At 36.4% G+C, this 22,083-nt stretch overlaps 1 non-coding gene across 1 annotated transcript; it reads left to right on the forward strand.

The window, feature by feature from the left end:
• Positions 1 to 9,073: 9,073 nt before the first annotated feature.
• On the forward strand, positions 9,074 to 9,165 carry LOC130021480 (small nucleolar RNA SNORD116). The gene has a single exon (XR_008792179.1). It is a non-coding gene; the product is annotated as a small nucleolar RNA SNORD116 (small nucleolar RNA).
• Positions 9,166 to 22,083: the final 12,918 nt, after the last annotated feature.

The raw sequence follows: 22,083 nt of genomic DNA on the forward strand, positions 1-22,083 counted from the left end.
ATTTCGACACTTGCTATGTGGCCTATCCATAAATGTGCCTCCAGGAATTAAGTAGTTTTTGCACAATTTAGTTTGATTAATGACATATGGTTAGATACTTAAAAGAGATATTTAATTAAAACAGGAGTGAGCCATAATAGATACTTTGCTTAAAAGACTGAAATCAAACTTCTATTATACAGTATTTCTTCCTCAGTCCTTTGATTTCCTGAGTAATATACTCTCAATTCCTGAATAGTTTCAAGTAGTCTCACTTTAATAAACTATGGGAACAGCATATATGAAAGAACTTGCCTTTTATAATAATTTATGCAAATATTCAGCCTTCTTTAGCATTAACCTGTAGTTAACTACATCTTATGTGATATAAAAGATTTATATGTTATGTTTTTCTTATTCATTTATGTTAAATTATGTTAAATTCAGAGATTAGAATTTAAGCAAAATTTTTCAAAACCCAAACCTTTTGATTTTTATTGCATTTTTAATTCCTGCAGTACACAAAACTATCATTATCATTATTTTCATTAAGACTATTTTTATTTAAATACATGCATTTAGAAATGAGTGGGTATCAGGTTAAAATGACTAACACATAAGGCAAAAAGAAAACATTATTTTTAAATAAATGTATAGTGAAATAATGGTTTCATAACATGATGAGTTTATGTTATACAAAATTATAGTTTGAAACCTGTAATACAACAACATGATCATCAAAAGGTAGTTTTTGTCATCTTACAATTGGTCTCTTCACCTACCTTACCCACCTTCCATCTTCACCATTCTCTGATCTAATAATTTAATTTTGCTGAAAATATCATTAGATATAAACCACATGCCTTTGTTCAGGCTAACGCTGAAATCTGTTCACCTCTAGTTATTAAATAATCATCAACTATTAGAGAATTGTGAAGTATCTCATAGCACCGCAGTTAGACTCATGCCTTACCAAATAAACTAGGTCCTCCCTTATATTTGTCATTTGATGTTAACATTGTATGTATATGTGCATATGTGCATACTACATAATTTATCTTTCCAGTCAATATTCATGTCTGTCCCATGATTTAGAAATTCTGTTCCTCAGAATCTTCTTAGTTCCAAGATAATAAAAATTTCAAATCCATAAAGCAATTTTTCAAGGTTAGAGTCAGGTGTTTAGATGCCAGAAGCATCTTAAAAGCATCACATGATATCTTTGAAATTAAAAAATTATCATTATCTTTGGTTGTAGAACAAAGAACACATTTTGAGAGTTGTTCTTTCTCTCAACTGCTAATACTTCTTTAGATTTTGTGAAATACAGGGCTGTTTCCTTATCTGTCCTCCCGTTTTTCATCTATTTTCTTGAGCTAGCCCAGGAACGTCTCTGTTGTGAGCCTTGTTGTTACTGTGTTTGGCGTGTCGAATACGTCACGGGTAGCTTGGCAGGCTTTGCCATGTGGGCGAGATACTCTCAGTAGCTTGCCAGGCTCTCCGAGAGAGACAGAGGAATCGAACTCAGGTCGGCCAAGTTGGCTGGGTGCAAGGCAAATGCCCTACCGCTGTGCTATCGCTCCAGCCCTCAAATATCTAAATTTAGGAATAACTAGTAGAAGTCAAATAATATTGAATGAGTAGATTTGAATGCTCCAGAACCCCTAACCATGCTTTCATTTCTCTCAACCACAAATCTTCATGAATAAAATGTATGACAACTTGGTTCTAATATTGGAGTTAAACTTTTCTCTGAATAGAGAATTGATTAGGTAATTTTTATTTCTCAATTCCAGATGGAGTTCAAATTTTTATCTCCAAGTAAAATTACTATGTAGCACTGTAGCACTGTTGCACTGTCCTCCCATTGTTCATCGATTTCCTTATCATAGTGTCAAAAACCATGACCCAGCACCATTAAGTCATGGTCTTACTTAACTAATACCCTAAGTTAATAGTGGCTAATTCGAGAATATCAGGTTAAAAATATTTTTTTATCATTCATTAGTTGTTGAAACCTGAAAATTTAAAATGAGAAATCTAACAATACTGACCTCAAATAATTGCTTTTGATGGAAAATGACTCAAAGTACACAGATTCTACATCCCAAGACAAGTGAGATAGTATAATCCTTTTCCAATTAAACTGCTCACATATTGCTTGAGGTCCTTCCCTAGAAATAAGTAGATTGCCAGAAAATTTTAGAATATAATCATTACTCTTAGAAGCATACAGCATTTATCTGCACAGAGAGTTTTACCCTAGCAATGGTAAAACACAAATTGGTCTCCATTATCTTGATTTTTGTGATATGGACTTTTTGAAGTAATTAGAGAAGATTAGAAATGTACCATAAGATTGGAGTATAAGAAAAAAATATTGCACATCTTAGAAAAATCAGAATGTATCTAAGAATAAACAATTAGTATGGTGATTCATTTCTCTTATACATCAAAAAATTTATATTAGGATACTCATATTTTTTAACCAATAGACTTGGTGACATGATGAGCTATATGATGAGTCAGAAATTCAAACCAGATGAACTCTGTTCTTCTAAGCCTTTGTAATTAAACAGGCACCATTTTATTCAGTGGGAATTTCATGTGAGAATTTGCTTATACAAGAGAACAAATTGTTATATATGAATTTTAGAGCTTTAATGATCTATAAAATAAATTTTCTTTTTTGTTTTTGCCACACCTGGTGGCACTGAGGGTCTACTCCCAGCTCTGTGCTTGGGGGATCACTCCCAGTGGTGTTTGGAAAACCACATGGTGATGGGGATTAAACATAGGCCTTCTTCATACAGAGCACACACTCCAGTCATTAAATTAGCTATTTGGCCTTATAAGGTTGCTTTCACATTAACAGCATATTCTTTCTGAAAGGGTCAAATTGTCTTAAAATTATAACTAAAAACATTTGAATGTTAAGTCACTTAAACATCTTTAATTATCTTCATAGAGACTCACTGTGACTTTTTTTTTCATTTTGTGGTGCCAGGGTTTGAATCCAGGAGCTCACACAAGCATGACAAGTTCTCTACCAGTAAGTTACAAACCTTGTCCTCAAAAGTCACTGTAAATTTTGAAGATATTTTCAAATTTAAAAAAAGATATTTAAATGTATTATTATTCAATAGAGTTAAATTTGATAGCCACTAAATTTCCAGAGTCATCCCTCATATCCATTTCTCCTTTCCCACCAGTAATCACTATGGTTTTTACCGATTTTTTTGTTTTTGCAAGTTCATTTGTTTGCTTAACTATATTTTATATTTGAGTGGAACCATCTATTGATCTTTTACTTCCATACTTATTTTACTTGAAAAATCATCTCATCTAATCTATTCTGTTACAAAACTTGCAATTTTATCTTGCTAAATTACAGAGACATATTTCATTAATTTATTCACCAGGACTATCCACTCATCTGTTGACAGGCATTTAGGTTGAGTCCTTATTTTGGCTATTCTGAGTAATGCTGTAGGAACATAGATTTGCAAGCATCTTTTCAAATTAGGATGTTTATTTCCTCTATATTTTATTTCCTTTAGCTTAGGAATTATATTACTATACCATATGGCATCATTTAACCTTATGAACCATTTAATTTTTTAATCAGTATCCATATGATATCCATCCACTTTGGAGAAAAAGCTATGCTAATTTACATTTCAACCAATAGTATAGCAGAGCTTCTTTCTGTTCATATCCTTACCAAATTTGTCCTAATCTTTTGGTATAGGCTATTGTCACTGATGGGAATTGATATCTTATTGTGATCTTGATGTGCATTTTCCTAATAATGAGTCATGCTGGCCTTCCCCCACCACACACACACACACACACACACACACACACACACACACACACACCACACACACACAATCTGTAGTCCATCCGTACGTCTTTGAAGAAGAGTCTATTCAGGCTGACTTGACTTTAAACCAAGCAGGTGATAAAATTTAAAACTGTCAATTTTATCACTAGCAAGTGTTATAAACTTTCCCTTCAAACTTTCTATTTCAGTGGATTTCATAAGGATGTAAAGTATATCCATATATTAAATAGGATGGGAAATAATATACTCAGCATTACAAATAAGATTAATTGTCCTCCCGTTGTTCATCGATTTGCTCGAGTGGGACCAGTAACGTCTCCATTGGAAACTTTGTTGTTACTGTGTTTGGCATATCGAATACGTCATGGGTAGCGTGCCAGGCCCTGCCGTGCGGGCGAGATACTCTCGGTAGCTTGCCGGGCTCTCCAAGAGGGGCGGAGGAAGCGAACTCGGGTCAGCCATGTTGGCTATTTGCAAGATTAATATATCCCAAAATCATCTTAAATGTCTTTCACTTTTAACTTCTATACCTTATTTATGATAAAGCCAAATAAATACAAATTTTCATAGAGAGATGTTTTTTACCTATCTTTCAAGATCATTTCTCTAAGAAGAATCTCTGAACATTTTTCTTTTATAAACAGTTCTTCCTTGAAGTGTTAATATGACAGATATATAGTAAATAAATTAATCTACTATATGTGAGTATAAATTTTACATAAAATAGTACCTTTTGCCCACCATGTTAGAATAATATTTTATCCTGTTGGAGGCATTATTATCCACATATTAGGGATGGATGTTACATGGTGACAAATAAATATTTATGTCAGACACAAGTCAACAGAGCTTCCTAACATGAGGTCCACAGAAACCTCAGAGAATCTTGTGTGGGCCAACCAAAATTTTGTGGAAAAATTTCATTCAGCAAGAGTTATTATGAGAGAAAGATTCATGACTTCCACTATATTCTTAAGTTGTTTCTTAAATAAATAATTAAAAACAGTGGTTTTAAACTAATTAGAACATAGTCATTCTTTTGTACAGAATACTTTGATTAATAGTTATTTTCATCAGGAGTGTATATTTTTTAAGTAATTTGAATTAATTATCTATATAATATCCCCCATTTTCTTTTGCTCAAGTAACCAAACTAAATTTAAATCATCAAACATTTGCTGAGCATCATATTTATAATAATGACTATTTTGTTGAAAGAATATAGAACTCTTAGTTTTAGTCAAAGAAGCTTTTGTAAAGTGATCTTCAATATTAATTTATTTTTTAATTAGAATAGTTTCATACTTCAAATAAGTTTTCATGAATAAAAATTGCATAATGTAGGCAAAGTAATTTGCCCAGTACCTGGCACATTTGAGATACCTCAAAGAAGTTAGTTACTATGAGCAACAATGATAACAGATCTTATAAAATTGATTTGAATCTAAATTGAAAAGCTTGCTTACTCTTTATGATAAGTATCTCTACATATTTCACTTAGTTTTCAGCAATCACATTGTAATTTATGTTTCATTCTACATTTGGGGGATAGATTAGGGGGGTCACGCCTTACTGTGCTCAGGGGTAACTCTGGCTTGGCTCAGGTGATGATGGATGATGCACAGAGCTAGGACTAAGAAACCCACACACAGCCTAAATACCTTTGTCCCTGGGATATCTACTCCTTAACACACATTTTATTCAACATGCTAAAAATGATCTGCTTCTGAAAAGTGAACAGACTATGCGTTAATCCACGCCATCATGTCTGCCCGGAGGGGAAAGGGTGTTGCTCCCTTCCGCCCTCCCCCCTTCTGGAAAGAAAGATGGTGGCCACATGGGAGCCTTGTGGAGAGCAGGTATGAGCCGGGGGTGTTGGGGCAACTAAAACCTCATGGGAAGGGGGGTGTTCCGGCCCGTCCTTCACGCCCTACCGAGGTCACCAGTTGCCCCCCACAAGCGGCTCTCCAGCACGGCCACGACTCCAGAGCACAGAAACCAATCTCTTAATTATCTGACTCTCAATAGAAATACTTCCAGGGTTAATAAGTAAAATAGCAGGCCGCGCAACATCATTTGATTCTTGAACCCAGTGTAGAAAGCAAATCATTTCACAATGCCTTTTCAGCATGTCTGATTGGAGGGGGGGGGGTAAACTCTAAATAATAATGGTGCATCTTTTATCAAAACAATGAATCTAGTCAAAGAAGATAAAGTGTTAACTAGAATTCATCTACCTCACAGGCATTGGGAGGGGTGGGGGTGGGGGTTTATTGGGGTTCTTCGTGGTGAAAAATAAGTATTGGTAAAGGGAAATGTGTTTGATATTTGCATGACCGAGACCTAAATATGAAAGCTTTGTAACTTTTCCCACAGTGATTCAATAAAATAAATAAATTATATAAAAAATATGATCTGCTTCTGGCTAATGCAGGAAATCTTAGGAGAAGCTACCTAATCTTTCTTCTAAGGTCTGCCCACATCTTACATTAATGAGGTTACCCTGACCCACACCTGGTGTTTTTCCTCCAATCATCTCCATCACTAGACATACCTCTCTGTGTTGTTTTAAGAGTGAACATTGCAACACTCTTTACAATAGCCAGAATCTGGAAAAACACTGAGTGTCCGAGAACAGATGACTGGTTAAAGAAACGTTGGCACATTTTCACAATGGAGTACTATGTAGCTGTTAGAAAAGATGGTAAAGGTAAAGGTAAAGGCCCTCCTGTTGATAGTCGATTTGCTCGAGCGGGCCCAGTAACGTCTCCATTGGAGACTTTGTTGTTACTGTGTTTGGCATATCGAATACTCTCGGTAGCTTGCCGGGCTCTCCGAGAGGGGCGGAGGAATCGAACTCGGGTCGGCCATGTTGGCCGCTTGTAAGGCGAACGCCCTACCCGCTGTGCTATCGCTCCATGGAAAGTATCATGTTAAGCGAAATGACTCAGAAAGAAAGGGATAGACATATAAAGATTGCATTCATCTGGGTAACATAAAGCAACAAAATAGGAGACTAACACCCAAGAGTGGCCAAGATTAGTACCAAGAATTCTGCTCCATGGCTTGGAGGCCAGCCACACATGCTAGGGGAAAAGGGAGCTCAGATAGAGAAGGGAACACCAAATAAAGGTATTGGGAGGAACCTCCCAGGATGGGAGAAGCATGCTGAAAGTAGACTATAGACCAAACAGGGTTGTGACCCATTGCCTCTTTTGCAACCACAACACCCAATAAGAGAGAGAGAACAAAAGGGAATGCCCTGCCACAGAGCCAGGATAGGATGGGGGGGATGGGGAGTGGGAGGGATACTGGGATCCGTGGTGGTGGGAAATGGGCACTGGTGGCGGGATGGGTATTTGATCATTGTATAATTGAAACCCAAGCACAAAAATTTGTAAGTCTACAACTGTACCTCATGATGTCTCACTAATGAAAAGAAAAAAAAAGAAAACATGATAACTAGCCTTTCAAATAACCTTGACTCCCCTCATGATTACCTCTCCTTCCATCCCCTTGAAATCTTAAATTGAATCCATGAGTTGTTCCTGTTTAATTATATTGCTATTTGTTAATATACTGGTTGAGAGTTTCAAAGTCAACCAGGGCAAGCTAGTTTACAAGTAGCTGAGATGTAGACAGATTAAGGCTATCTTGTTTGTAATATTTGTTGATTTGTGTAATGCCAATGCTTTCAAAGATCACTATGGTCGTTTGAAGTGATGTAAGTGATTTGACTGAGAAGAGTTGGGAATATATGCACACAGTCTGTTCTGAGAGCCAGTATCAGTCAGTTCTAGCAAATCCCAGTGTTCATTGAAATAGAAGTCCATATATTGAAGGCAAAAACTAATTTAGGTCTGGCTCTCTTACTGTCATTCCTCCTGCTTTCCCCTTCCTCATTCTGCCTCCTTTATCTACATTCTCTTCTTATTTCTCAATGAACAGTTTTTTTTCCTACCAAGTTACTTGAGTTTTGTAACCTCTGTGAATGTCCCTTTTTTCAGTGCTCTGCATGGATACTGCAAAATTCTCTATAAAATAAAGTACCTTTGTTAATTCCTTTAATACTTGAGTCTTCATTTGAGTGTCACATCATTGGGAACATAATGCTTAATTTTCTTCCTTTTTATTCAAGAATGTACATTCTTATAATAGATCATCCAATTCACCAACTTAAAAAAAAAACCTGGTGTGAAAGTAGTCCTCATTAGAGATTAATGAAACAGAGGAAACATATGATCTAACTTTTAAAAATGCTAAAACTCTGAAAACATATGGTTGGCAAAATTGTCCATGATAATTCAACTGTTTCTCCAGAGACAAATGCCAGAGCCAGAGTTCTGTTAGGAATACTCTATAGAACTGAGTTTATTTTGCCTCTTTCCCCACCTCCTCTCAGGAACTTCCTCTCCCCCAGAACAGAGAACACTGTCAGAAAAATCTCAACTGTATTTCTTCCAGTGGAAAAAAAGCATTTATTTTCTTGTTTGATGTTTAAGGACTTTTTATTTTAAGTAAGATACATTTCATTTGTGAATTTATACCCAAAAATCTAAATAAACTTTTTTATGGTACTGACTGAATGAAGGATTCATCTTAACTGCTGTGGTGAAAGGAAAATCTGTCTTTGCTTGTCTTAATTTTCTCGAATCTTCACAAGCATCAATCTATAGTCTTTAGTTCTGTTGCCAACATAACAGATTAGTCAGGACACTTCTATTTTTAAATCTAGGTCCCACACCAGCCTACACTCACTAAGATCGGTCCTATCTATTTGACATCACTCTCTGTAGAAAGAAAACTACAGCTTTTCTAAGTGGTGTTCAAAAGCACACAAGTTTGCTGTCAGTATGGTAGATATTATACAGCATTTAAAACCCTTTCTAATTTTGAAATAGCTTTGAAATGTTTTGAATATCCTGCCTTACCACAATATGAAGCAAGAGAACAGAGACTGGTCACCGCCTAGTTTTTGTCACTCATGCTAGGGGGAGCAATACACCTAGAATACGTGCTGCTAAGCTCTTAAGGACTATCGATCCTCTCGTTGTTCATCGATTTGCTAGAGCAAGCCCAGTACCATCTCCATTGTGAGACTTGTTATGACTGCGTTTAGCATATTGAATATGCCACAGGTAGCTTGCCAGGCTTTGCCGGTCTCGGTAGTTTGCTGGGCTCTCTGAGAGGAACAGGAATTGAACCTAGGTTGGCCAAGTCGGCCGTGTGCAAGGCAAATGCCCTACCGCTGTGCTATTGCTCCAACCCTATCCATTCCTTGGAAATGTGAACAAAATGAGTGATAACCTCCACCACCGCCATTCTTAAGGCTATATTGTGTTCTAATCCTCTTCGATCTATAGTTACCCTTTTCTGGGTGCTGGCATGTTTCTTAACAGTTGTACAAGTGTCTGGTGACCCCTCCCAATGGGGCCAAGTGATTCAATGCAAGGGTCAACAATGCAGTGCTACTCGGACCTTGTGGTACCAGGGATTACCTCTGCCACCCTGGCAGTACCTCGAACCATCCAGATCTTCAGAGGGTGGGAGGGCAAGGTAACATGAGGTGTTAACAAAACTAGAGTCAACAATATGCAAGATATGTGTCTTAACCCCTGCACTATTTGTATACTCTCTCTAGTAAGTAAGTAAAGTAAATGCCCTCCCGTTGATCATCGATTTGCTCGAGCAGGCCCAGTAACGTCTCCATTGGAGATTTTGTTGTTACTGTGTTTGGCATATCGCATACATCACAGGGAGCTTGCCAGGCTCTGCCGTGCGGGCGAGATACTCTCGGTAGCTTGCTGGGCTCTCCGAGAGGGGCGGAGGAATCAAACTCGGGTCAGCCATGTTGGCTGCGTGCAAGGCAAACGCCCTACCACTGTGCTATACAGCGGTAGGGCGTTTGCCTTGCACGCAGCCAACATACTCTCTCTAATTACTATTAAAGAAGGATCTCAGGAAATGTTTAAGAACATTAATTTATAAATGTTTTAATTTCCCTAAAACATATATATACACAGGAAATTCAATATTACCTTGACAATAAAATTAAAACTTTACTTACTCCAGCAAAAATTTTTGACATCTAATATTTTTATGTGTATATGGAGTTAATGACCACTTAGTTAATTTTCAGTAAAAATATTTAAGTCAGTACGGTTAATTTTTCCATTTTACATAATTCTCTTTTAAAACGTTTAGCAATAGAAGCATAGATAACACAATGATTAGAGTCTTGCACATGGCTGACCTGGGATCCATCCCTGGAATCCCATATGGTCCCCCAAGTCTGCCAGAAGTGATTCCTGAGCTCAGAGTCAGGAGTAAGCCCTGAGCACTGCATGTTTCAGGAGGTTTATTACAAGTGACAAAGCATAAGTTCTGCTTAAAAAACAGTCACTTAAAATTTCACCCTGCTTTGTTGTAATGTGGGGAAGAACATTTGCCTTCAGTTTCCAAGCAAGGTTTATGTATTTCAAGTTCACTGGGGATTAATAAACCAGTTTCATATCTGTTACTCAGAGTTCTTCTGGTTATGTCTAGACATGAATGTCAATTCAATGCAATTAGACCAGACAGAAAATAAATACCAGGGACAGACCTTCTCCTCATCAGAGTGATCTATCTTCTGATAATTCGAAAATGGATCCTTAAGTCATCTCTATTTTGGTCTGCCATTCATAATATGTCTTCCAATTTTCTTTTATCTGCACGTTCATCTATTCTTCCATTAACATTTTAATTCAGCAAATACCTCTTGAGAAACTTTAGTGAGCCATGCCCAACGCCACATGACAGGGTCTCAGAATTGGGCAAAGATTTCATTCCTTTCTTGAATGTTATGCCCAAGGACACCAATTTTCCAGAACTGTGTGAATTTCTATATTCAAGTTTATTCAACCTTAGTTTTACAATATCAACTTCATATGATTGCATAAACAGAATGATAATAATAGCAATTCTTCAGGTTTTGATGATATAGGATCAAAAAATGCACTATCTTTATTTCAAAGAGTTCCAATCAGCTCTAGATGGCAGATAGATTGAGGAAATGTTCTCTTTTGGTAATATATCATATGAAAAGAATTTAGAAAATAGTACATTTAGTTGATTAATGTTTCTCTGGATAAAAAATATGCTGCAAAGCATTTTTTCAAACACATCTGAAAAAATGCTTCAAAACAGACAGGATGAAAGAAAATTACCTCTAGTCAAGAGGAAGAAAAGATATTTATATTTTTGATGATCCTACAGAAAACTGAAACAATTGGATTATTTGAAAACAAACAAAAAATCAAATATAAAGCAGTAGCTACTTAAGCAGGTAGTGAAACTAATATTTTTTGTTATTTTGTATGTGTTATGTTTTTCAAATATGCAATATTTGAAATTAAATATGTTCTTCAAGGCTTTATACTTTATGCTATCAAATATTGCTCTAAAATTACCTTCCCAGTGCCACCTGCAGAAACATTGTGTAGCTCATAAGAAAAATCAATTTGGGCACTTTAGAGAAAGTATTGGGCAAGGCAGTTGACATTCATGCTCCAATTTGCACTACTCCAATTTGATTGCAATTCTGCTTATGGTCTCTCAAGCACAGAACCAGGAGTAAGTCCTATACACAACCCCCTGGGTATACCCTCTCAAATTAAAAATAAATTAATTAATTAATTAATTAATTAAAAGATAGGAGAGGAGAGAAGAAAAGGGAAGAGAAACAAAAAAGGAAGGAACGGGAAAGAAAGGAAAGGGAAGGAGAGGAGAGGAGGAGAGGGGAGGGGAGGGGAGAGGAGGGGAGGGGAGCGAAGAGGAGAGGAGAGGAAAGGAGAGGAGGGGAGGGGAGGGGAGAGGAGAGGAAAGGAGAGGAGAGGGGAGGGGAGGGGAGGGAAGGGGAGCGAAGAGGAGAGGAGAGGAAAGGAGAGGAGGGGAGGGGAGGGGAGAGGAGAGGAAAGGAGAGGGGAGGGGAGGGGAGGGGAGGGGAGGGGAGGGGAGGGGAGGAGAGGAGAGGAGAGGAGAGGAGAGGAGAGGAGAGGAGAGGAGAGGAGAGGAGAGGAGAGGAGAGGAGAGGAGAGGAGAGGAGAGGAGAGGAGAGGAGAGATTGAACCCGGATCGGCCACATGCAAGGCAAACGCCCTACCCGCTGTGCTATCATTCCAGATAGCAAAACATATGATTGAAAGATTATATAATTGAAACTCTCAAATTTAAAAAGTATTCTTTTCCAAATTTCATCTAAAGTGTATTCCTCTACCAAGGCTAAACATTCAGTCCTAAATAGATGTCATCTCTCCCTACTTTCTCTGACTTTTGCTCTGCTTTTGGAATAACCTTTATTAGTTTTTTTTACCCATACTGGCATGGAATTCTCAGATCACTATTAAAGTGTTTAAAGAAAGAAACTGTACGAATTATTCAATTTAATTGTAAAGACACATTCTGTGTGATTTTTTTCTACCTACTTGGTGATAACTTATTGAAATGCACAGTTTTTCATAATCCTAAACCATGGTTCCCCAGTCAAAGTTATTCCACACAACCATCATCAATTTTCTACCCCCAGACTCCTTCAAAATTCAACAACTCTTTAGAACTCCTTGTTCTCCTCTCTTCATGCCACTGCTATCTGGAAAATGTGAGAACATGAGTCACTTTCTCCAGGCATCACCGAAAGCACAGGAAATCCCATGGCGCTGTAGAACCCATTTCTGTCCTTGATACTTCAATCAATTACCGTCTTTGAACTTCTGAACCATGAAGACCTAGAGAACTCTCAGGGTTACAGATAGGAAACAGAGAGCAATTTCCATTGACTTCAAAAATCACTACATTTTTCTGAGGTATCCTGTTGTCACTGAATGCCTCCTTCCCACCATTAAGCCTGATCAGAGAAGCCAGTCTCTTTGAAACCCTTCTCTCATTCTTCTCCCATCTCTGACTCACATCATTTTTCTGAAGAAGGGAAATGAAATTGTAGTCTTGCCACTTTGGGGGATTTTGAATTTAAGTTGAAAAGGTTAAGTATTGGTTCATTGCTTCCAAATTCTCTTAAAGGCCGACGGTCTGAATAGTGTGTGACCAGTATGCAAAATAAAACTGTGGGCACAAATGATCAATAAATGCTCAAAAATAGCTTAACACTGATACCTGATCTCTTTTTTAACTATCAGAAATTTGCTATTTAAAATATTTATAAAGTTCATACTGATGATGGACTGGTGTTGGAAGATTGAATGTTTGAACTCAATTATGAATAACTTTGCAAATCACAGTAGTTCAATAAGAATTTTTTTCTTTTTGGGTCACACCTGGTGATGCTCAGTAGTTACTCCTGGCTCATGCACTCAGAAATTTCTCCTGGCAGTGCTCAGGGGACCATATGGAATGCTGGGAATCGAACCCGGGTCAGCCACATGCAAGACAAATGCCCTACCCGCTGTGCTATTGCTCCAGCCCCAAGAAAATTTTTAAATAAAAATAAAATATCTCCTCCAAAATCATTTCAGTGTTTATGGCTACTTCTTATTATCTATAAGCTTATTATTCTTTATTATTCTTTATTGTTAAACACATTTATTTGTGCTGATCAAATGATATTGTAGCACTGTAGCACTGTCCTCCCGTTGTTCATTGATTTGCTCAAGCAAGCCCAGTAAAGTCTCCATTGTGAGACTTCTTGTTACTGTGCTTGGCATATTGAATATGTCACGGGGAGCTTGCCAGGCTCTGCCCTACAGTCGATATACTCTCGGTAGTTTGCTGGGCTCTCCGAGAGGGGCAGAGGAATTGAACCTGGGTCAGCCGTGTGCAAGGCAGGGGCGCTACTGCTGTGCTATTGCTCAGCCCAATCAAATGATATTAAATGAGAAAATTAGCTTTAGCTGCCATAAGTCACAAATAAGAATATCATAAGACATCTTATTTTTTTCACATAAAAAAATCTAGATATAGGCAGCTTAAGGTAAGAATAGTGGTTCTGTAATTCTCATTTTCCATAGCTATTTCAATGCTAAGGTCAAAGTTTAAGGTAACTACTCCAATGTCACTTAGCAAGAAGGAAGAGGTAGGGAAAAGGCTGACTTGGCTTCTACTTTCAATATGTCTTATCACAAAAACTTAATCACTAAACCCTGAAAAATTGACAATCACAAGCTTTTTGCTTCAAGTTTCAGAAGAATGAATAAAAAACCAACGCATGGTGCCTCATCACTGTAAGAAGCATTTCTGGTGAATATATTTCACTAGGTTAGAGGGAGAAGGTCAATTATTGACCTCTTTTCTCCTCAGTTGAGAGATGGGAGACTAGGAGAGATTTTTCTCAAGCCATTCCTTACCAAATCCTTCTGAATCTCTAGAAACTTAACCAATTTAAATCTTGTATATGATTCATCCATCAGGTTTACAGGCACCTTCTTTGAAATTTCAGCTTGTTAATCTGACTCACACCACATTGTAACTTGGAGTTCAGTCAAAGCTTCCAATTTAACATCCTGTTATACTAGTTGAAAAGGAAAAGTTACTTCTTTTCTAGCAATTCACCTTAATACATTTTCTTTTTAGCTGAATTTCTTGATTTATGTCATCTGAAACCAAAATTTTACTATATGTATTCCACACAGTATCTTATTCCATTATTTAGAGCCATCAAAACAGTATTGAAAATTTACAGTGTTGGCTCTTCAAGCATGTGTTGTCCCTTGAATATTTATCTTGCTTGCTTGTCACTATGTTTCTTAGCTTGTTTATTTCTACTCTAAGAAGCTTGTGTTCTCTCTCAAACATATACTTCTTCCTTTCTCTCCCCTCACATTTTTCTAAAGAAACGTCAATAAAACTTTCTTGCTTCACCAGAAAAAAGTAAGAGAAAAAAGAAAAATTTTGTGACCATCAGCATACTTGGCATTGTCAGAATTTTTGTGGAAATATTTTCAATATTTCATTATACATATTTACAGTTGATTTCTTAATTTATTCTTTAAGAATTTGTTCAGATTTTGGTGGGGCAGCCTTCCAGGAAGTGCTTGGGAGACCCAGGAGCCCACAGGCAATCCTGACCAGTTGAAGACTGTTGACTACAAAAGCCAGGGCAACATATGTTGCCCGCATCTCCCCTCTTGAGATGTGTACTTTCATGCTTTCACTCTAGTTGATAAGATGCTTTCTTGACCTATGGGAACTGGGAATGTCTTCCTAACTGGGAATGTTTGTTTTCTTGATAATTTGCTTTTGTATGCCTTTGTTCACTTTGGACTTTATAAGTTACTTTTGCCTTTGGAATTGTTTTTTGTCGAGCTCTGTCCTGAGCCAGGATGTCTCAGCCCCAGCTAGCTGGTAAAATAAAATCTCGATGTGTGGTTTGCATTCCTGCTGGATTCTTTGTCTCTCTGAATACTGAGGGGTGGTCTTGGTCCTAACAGGGCCGTTTTTCTGTAACTGACATATATAATTTTTTTCTTTAAAAAATTGCACAGCTACTTGTTACTCTCCTCAAACCACTACACTAGCCACCTTTCCTTTCAACAGAACTCAAATTATTCTTTTATTAATCTCTGAGAGTCTCTGTTTTTGACTTTATTTAGTTACTTTTTCTTTGATCTTGTAGAATTTTTTTAAAGTTATATCCTAGTTACTGGGTAGATCAAGCTCTTTGAAACAATAGCTAACACAAAATTCTGGCATAGAATATATGTTCAGTAAGCTTCAATGAATTTTAGGGCACCGCTTTATGAACTTGACAATGTTATCTAAGATTTAATTTCAATTATTCAAGGATATTTTATTATCACCTTAATTTTTATATGGCTATGAGTTATTCTGTCATGATTTATTAAGGGGACTGTCCACGTTGATTTCTGGGCTTCCTATTTTGTTTCACTTTGTATTTTGAACTGTTTATCTTTTTTTATGCTAGCTTTGATTGCTATAACTTTGTAATATAATTTGGAAGAAAAGGTAATGCTTCCAACTTTATTGTTCTTGTTCAAAGTTCCTTTGCCATCTCTCGGAGAGCCTGGCAAACTACCGAGAGTATCTCGCCTGCACGGCAGAGCCTGGCAAACTACCCGTGATGTATTCAATATGCCAAATACAGTAACAACAAAGTCTCCAATGGAGACGTTACTGGTCCCACTCGAGCAAATCGATGAAATCTTTTGTGATTTCATGAAAATTTTAGCTTTTTTTTTGTTAGAAATATTGTTGATGTTTTGAAGTGATTGCATTGTTTGTACAGACTTTTTATATTATTTCTTTCAACTATGTATAGGGTATACCCTTTCATATGTTTGTTCCTTCAAATTCTTTTATCAATATTTTAAGTTTTAGTATACAGATATTGTTTGTTCTTGGTTAAATTTATTTTTGACTATTTTATTCATCTTTATTTATTGCAAGAGATGTTCAGATAGTTATTGTTAGTATAATTAAAAACACCAATTTTTGTATGCTAGTTATGCATCTGCGGCTTTACTAAATTTATTTTTTTTTTAGTTATGATATTTCTTACTTCTGAAATGCTCATGATTTGGTGGGGAGGGTTGATGGGGCAGGCAACACCCAGTACTGCTAGGGCTTACTCCTGGCTGTCTGCTCAGGAATCACTCCTTGGTGCCAGAGGATTGTATGTGTTTTTAGGGATGGAACATAGAGTTGCTACATGCAAGACAAGCTTAGTAACCCGCTGTTCTACTTTTCTGGCCCTATAACTTTAAATATAAAATTTAAGTCACCTGCAAACAGAGACAAATAAAAGCCCAAGAAAAGAACTTCAACAATAAATCCTATCAAGCATTTAAGGAATTCATTCCTCTCAAGCTTTTCAAAATATTAAGATGAGGGAAGACTTCAACTTCATTTTATTACACAGAATCCAAATAAAATACATAAGAAAATCAAATATAGACCAATATTCCTGATATACATAATGTGAAAAACCCTTAACAAAATATTATTTATTTGAATTCAACTACGCATGAAAATTACCAGGTACACTATCAAATGTATTTTTATTTGAGATATGAGAGGTTTAACATAACAATCAATATAAAATGCAATGTAGGATTAAAATTATATTATCATCATAGTAATGATAAAAAAAGTTTTTAAAAATTCAATATATTGGCCAATAATGCACTAATCTATTGGCAAACATATTGGTTCAATGTGAAAGCTTGAGGGTGTAGTCCCCAGGCAAAGCATCTGCCTTACCCCCTTTATTATCTCTTCAGCCCTCAAATATCTTCCTTTTCTTTAAAATATTTATAATTTTAGCATAGCTGTTTCTCTTATAATCTGAAATATTTTTCTTTAATATTGCAGAGCCTGGCAAACTTCCCGTGGTGTATTCGTTATGCCAAAAGCAGTAACAATAATGGGTCTCATTCCCCTGACCCTGAAAGAGTTTCCAAGATGGCAACTTTGGGAAAGACAAGTAAGGAGAGGTTGCTAAAATCTCAGGGCTGGGATGAATGGAGATGATACTGGTGCCCGCTTGAGTAAATTGATGAACATCGGAATGAGAGTGACACAGTGATACAGTGATTTCTTAGAGTAGTATCTCTTCCCAATTCTGTCTCATTTGATTTTGAATGTCATGAAAGATGGACAATATAGTATAAATTCCTTTCTTCTGAGTCATTTTCTCAAATGTTGTTTGTTTGTATTCCTTGCGTGTAGGTACACACCACTTCAGGGTTTTCTTTCTTTCTTTCTTTCTTTCTTTCTTTCTTTCTTTCTTTCTTTCTTTCTTTCTTTTTTCTTTTTTTTGTCTTGCACAGTTCTCTTTTTAAAGAATTAAAAGTTTTTAGACCTAGGGCTGGAGCAATAGCACAGCAGGTAGGATGTTTGCCTTGCATGTAGCCGACCCGGGTTTGGTTCCCAACATCCCACATGGTTCCCCAAGCACCACCAGGACTACTTCCTGAGTCCAGAGCCAGGAGTGACCCCTGTGAATCGCCGGGTATGACCCAAAAAGCAAAAATAAATCAATAAATAAATAAAAATTTTTAGGCCTATGACCCTGACAGCAATTAATGCTCACTGACATTTAAATATCAACGGTTTCTTAAGAATTAATGCTATACACTGTATCAGTGGGGTGGAACAATTTTTACACAGCACACTTATTCAGCTATCAGAACTTTTGACATTTTTTAACCACTTGGTACTTTTGAATTTAATTTTTGTAATGTTTCTGTATTATACTCAGCTTTCTATGTGTCTCATAGGTAAATCAATGGGAGCATATTTTGATGTTTTTGTCAGCTAAGTTTTACAAAAGTTTTCCCAGATAGGCGTCACAAAAATTTTCCCTATGTATGTTTTTAAGATATTTGTTCTACTTTTATTAGTTCTCTATATTTTATCATAAGGACATGCAATCATTGGTGTGATTGTACAGCTACATGATTCTTAATCTAAGTATAATAACAGGGAAAATAGGCAAAGAACCACTTCTCTGAGGACAACATAAAACAGATGAAACTTGCATTCTGATCTTAAAGAAAAAATTGACCTATCAAACTTAGTAAAAAATTATCTGGGTCAGAAACCATAAGATACATTGAAGACAAAGTTGGCAAAACCCTCCATGACATTGAGGCTAATGGTATGTTCAAAGATGACACGCCACTGGCTGAGCAAGTGAAAACAGAGATAGATAAATGGGACTATCTTAAACTAAGAAGCTTCTGTACCTCCAAAGAAACAGTGACCAAAATACAAAGACAGCCTACAGAATGGGAAAGAATATTCGCCGAATACACATCTGACAAGGGGTTGATATCAAGGATATACAAAATACTGGTAGAACTCCACAAGAAGAAAACATCCAACCCCATCAAAAAATGGGGCAATGAAATGAACAGAAACTTTCTCAAAGAAGAAATCCGAATGGCAAAAAAGCACATGAGAAAATGCTCTACATCATTAATCATCAGGGAGATGCAGATCAAAACCACAATGAGACATCATCTCACACCTCAGAGACTGGCCCACATTCAAAAGAACAAAAGCAACCATTGCTGGCGCGGATGTGGCGAGAAAGGGACACTCCTTCACTGTTGGTGGGAATGTCCACTGGTTCAGCCCTTCTGGAAAACAGTATGGACGTTCCTCAAAAAATTAGAAATTGAGCTCCCATTTGACCCAGCGATACCACTCCTGGGAATATATCCCAGAGAGGCAAAAACGTGTAGCCGAAGGGACATCTGCACTTGTTTGTTCATTGCAGCACTCTTTACAGTAGCCAGAAACTGGAAGAGACCTGAGTGCCCAAGAACAGATGACTGGTTAAAGAAACTTTGGTACATCTACACAATGGAGTACTATGTGGCTCTTAGAAGAGATGAAATCACGAACTTTACATACAAGTGGTACAATATGGAAAGTATCATGCTAAGCGAAATGAGTCAGAAAGAGAGGGATAGACATAGAAAGATAGCATTCATCTGGGGGATATAAAATAATAAAATATGAGATTAATACCCACAACACCAGGAGAATTACTCCATAACTTAGAGGCCAGCTGGGTATTCTAGGGGAAAGGACAATTCAGATGGAGAGGGGAACGCCAAGTGGAGGGTGTTTGGAGGATCCTCCCAGGAGGGGAGATGCAGGTTGAAAGTAGACTGGACTGAACATGTTCGCCACTCAATGCCTCTTTGGCTGATCACAGCGCCCAGGAGGAGAGAGAGAACAGGGGGGAATGCCCTGCCACAGTGGCAGGGGGGGATGGGGGGATGGGAGGATGGGGGGGAGGGATATTATCCTGGTGGTGGAAAATGGGCACTGGTGGAGGGATGGGTATTTGATCGTGGTATGACCGAGATCCAAGCACAAAATTTGTAAATCTACAACTGTACCTCATGTTGTTTCACTAATAAAAAAGAAAAAAAAAAGAAATCATCAAAGCATCTATAAGATCCCAATTTTCTCATTCTCTTCAATAGTAAATTTTAATAAATAAAAAAGTAAATTAAAAAAAAATTATCTGGGTCAATGTCTAATAGTTAGCAAGACAATAATTATTTTGAGTTTTTTGTCTTTATGTAATGTCTCACTTAATGGTTCTTTTCTTATCTAAAATTCATACATATATAAATTTTCACTTATCAGGGTCATTTTGCTTGACTCAGAAATAGAAGATAGTGTGATTAATCAAACTTTGTTTGCTTAAGCAAACAAATCATAAAGAAAAAATTTTATAGAGTAAAATATTGCTGAAACTCTGAATTAATGAACTATGCTCTTTAGTGAAGTTTATGTAAAGTATAAAATTTCTCATTTGACAAACCTTGCTGTTTAAGAAAGAATTCTAAACATTTTTAGTCAAACAATTGCTCAGCACTATGAGTACATCTGTCAATTATTAATTGACTAAAATAGGAGTACATAACTATGCCATCTGTCACTAACACTCATTCCGAATACTAGTTGATCCCCTTGTGTTAAATGTAAATTGACCTATTCATTCAAGTGGTAAATTTCATGTGTTTGATTCAATTATGCGACTTTGCCATTCTTTTCTACTCATCACATATCTAAATTTCTTTCTGCCATAACAGTTTTGCATCAGTAAACATTAAAATTTCCATCTATCAACTACCATTCTCCTCTTCATTTAAAATAGTTTCAAAATAGACACATTTTATGCTCAGAATTAAGACTGATTTTATTATATTACCAAAAATAGCTTTTTTTAAAAAATCATTTTTGTCCCAGATTAATAGGATTATTTTTATAACACCCAACTTTGGACTCAAATAAGTGAAAAATAGTAATGAAACAACAAAAATTTGAAGATATCCAATGCCATCTTGATAAATTTTCTAAAAATAAAATAACAGTAATTATTAACAGTTGAAAAGTGTTGTTCAACTCTTAATTTGTAAAAATGCTTTTATACTCTTAATGCTTTTTAACTCTTAATTTGTAAAAATGCTTTTATATCTTTATTAACTCATGGATTATGTATAAATTAGTCTCAATAAAACACATGATATTATTAATTATATCTTCTCTAGGGTCTCAGTGGGAATTAGAAACTAACATTTATAAAGTTTACTAATGGTAAAGACAACCATGATATAGAATGAAAGACAACCATGGTATAGAATGATTTGGATGTTACCAACCACTTCAACCCATTATTTACTTAAGTGCTCTTAATGTTCAGAACTATTAATAATACAGAAGTTAATCATCACTTACAATTGGCCTTGTTAGAACTGTACTAAAAGATAAGCATCTCATTATGATATGCTGCTCAAAACTCCTTAGGACTGACTCACTTACACCCTCTTGTTTCTGAGAGCATTGATGGTTAACCTTTCTTAGATTAGTCTTTCTTAAACTAATTAGCCTGATCCTAAGAGAAGAGATTTTTTTAAGGTTAAAGCCCACACCAAGTAGAATTTCATTCAATTAGTGGAGTGTAAAAGTCAAGATCTTAACCTCAAGACTCAAAATCTCTGAGAAACCATCTCATAGAGGATTGCCTATAGGATTGTTTAAAGTCAAAGTTTAAATTGCATCATAGCTCACCTTCTTCTCCTGTTAGATATTATGACTACCAATAAACACCGGGAGGACAGTGCTATAGTTCAGTGCTACCACTCTTAATATCACAATATTATAAGAGCATCAGTAAATTTCATGTTTGTTAATCTCAGAGTCTCAGGATATTTGGGGAAAGGAACTTGCTTGGGGCTTTGATTTATTTGATGTTACAGCAAAAGCAATGCAATATCTCATATTCTGTGTGAAGAGATTGGGAAAATAGAAGTAACTAGAAAGAGAGAACTGAGTGTCTTAACTTCTCTAATGAAGTAAATTTGGGACAGTTGGAAATATATTTCAATTATTATCAGGAATCTCTTAAAAACCATTCACAGAAACTTAGGTCTTTTGAAACACAGAGTATAGAGTTTCTACTAGAGGAAGAAAAACTTCAGATTACTGGAAATGAAAATAGTGCATTTTATTTACGTATTTTAACTTAGTCTTTTATTTTATTTTTGGGGCCACATCTGACAACATTCGGGGGTTACTCCTGCACTCTTCGGGGGACCATATAGGATTGCCAGGTTTCGAACCTGGGGCAGCCACATGCAAGGCAAATGCCCTACCCATTATGCTATCGCTCTAGCCCCAATAATGCATTTTATAATAGCATTTAACTATGCCACATACATATCTCCTAAATAAAATAGATGATTTGCCTAAGAAATACTTCATCAACAAAAAAGAAAAAAGAA

The sequence above is a fragment of the Sorex fumeus genome, unplaced genomic scaffold (genome assembly GCF_029834395.1).
Source record: "Sorex fumeus unplaced genomic scaffold, SorFum_2.1 ptg000015l, whole genome shotgun sequence".
In the NCBI taxonomy this organism is placed as follows: Eukaryota; Metazoa; Chordata; class Mammalia; order Eulipotyphla; family Soricidae; genus Sorex; species Sorex fumeus.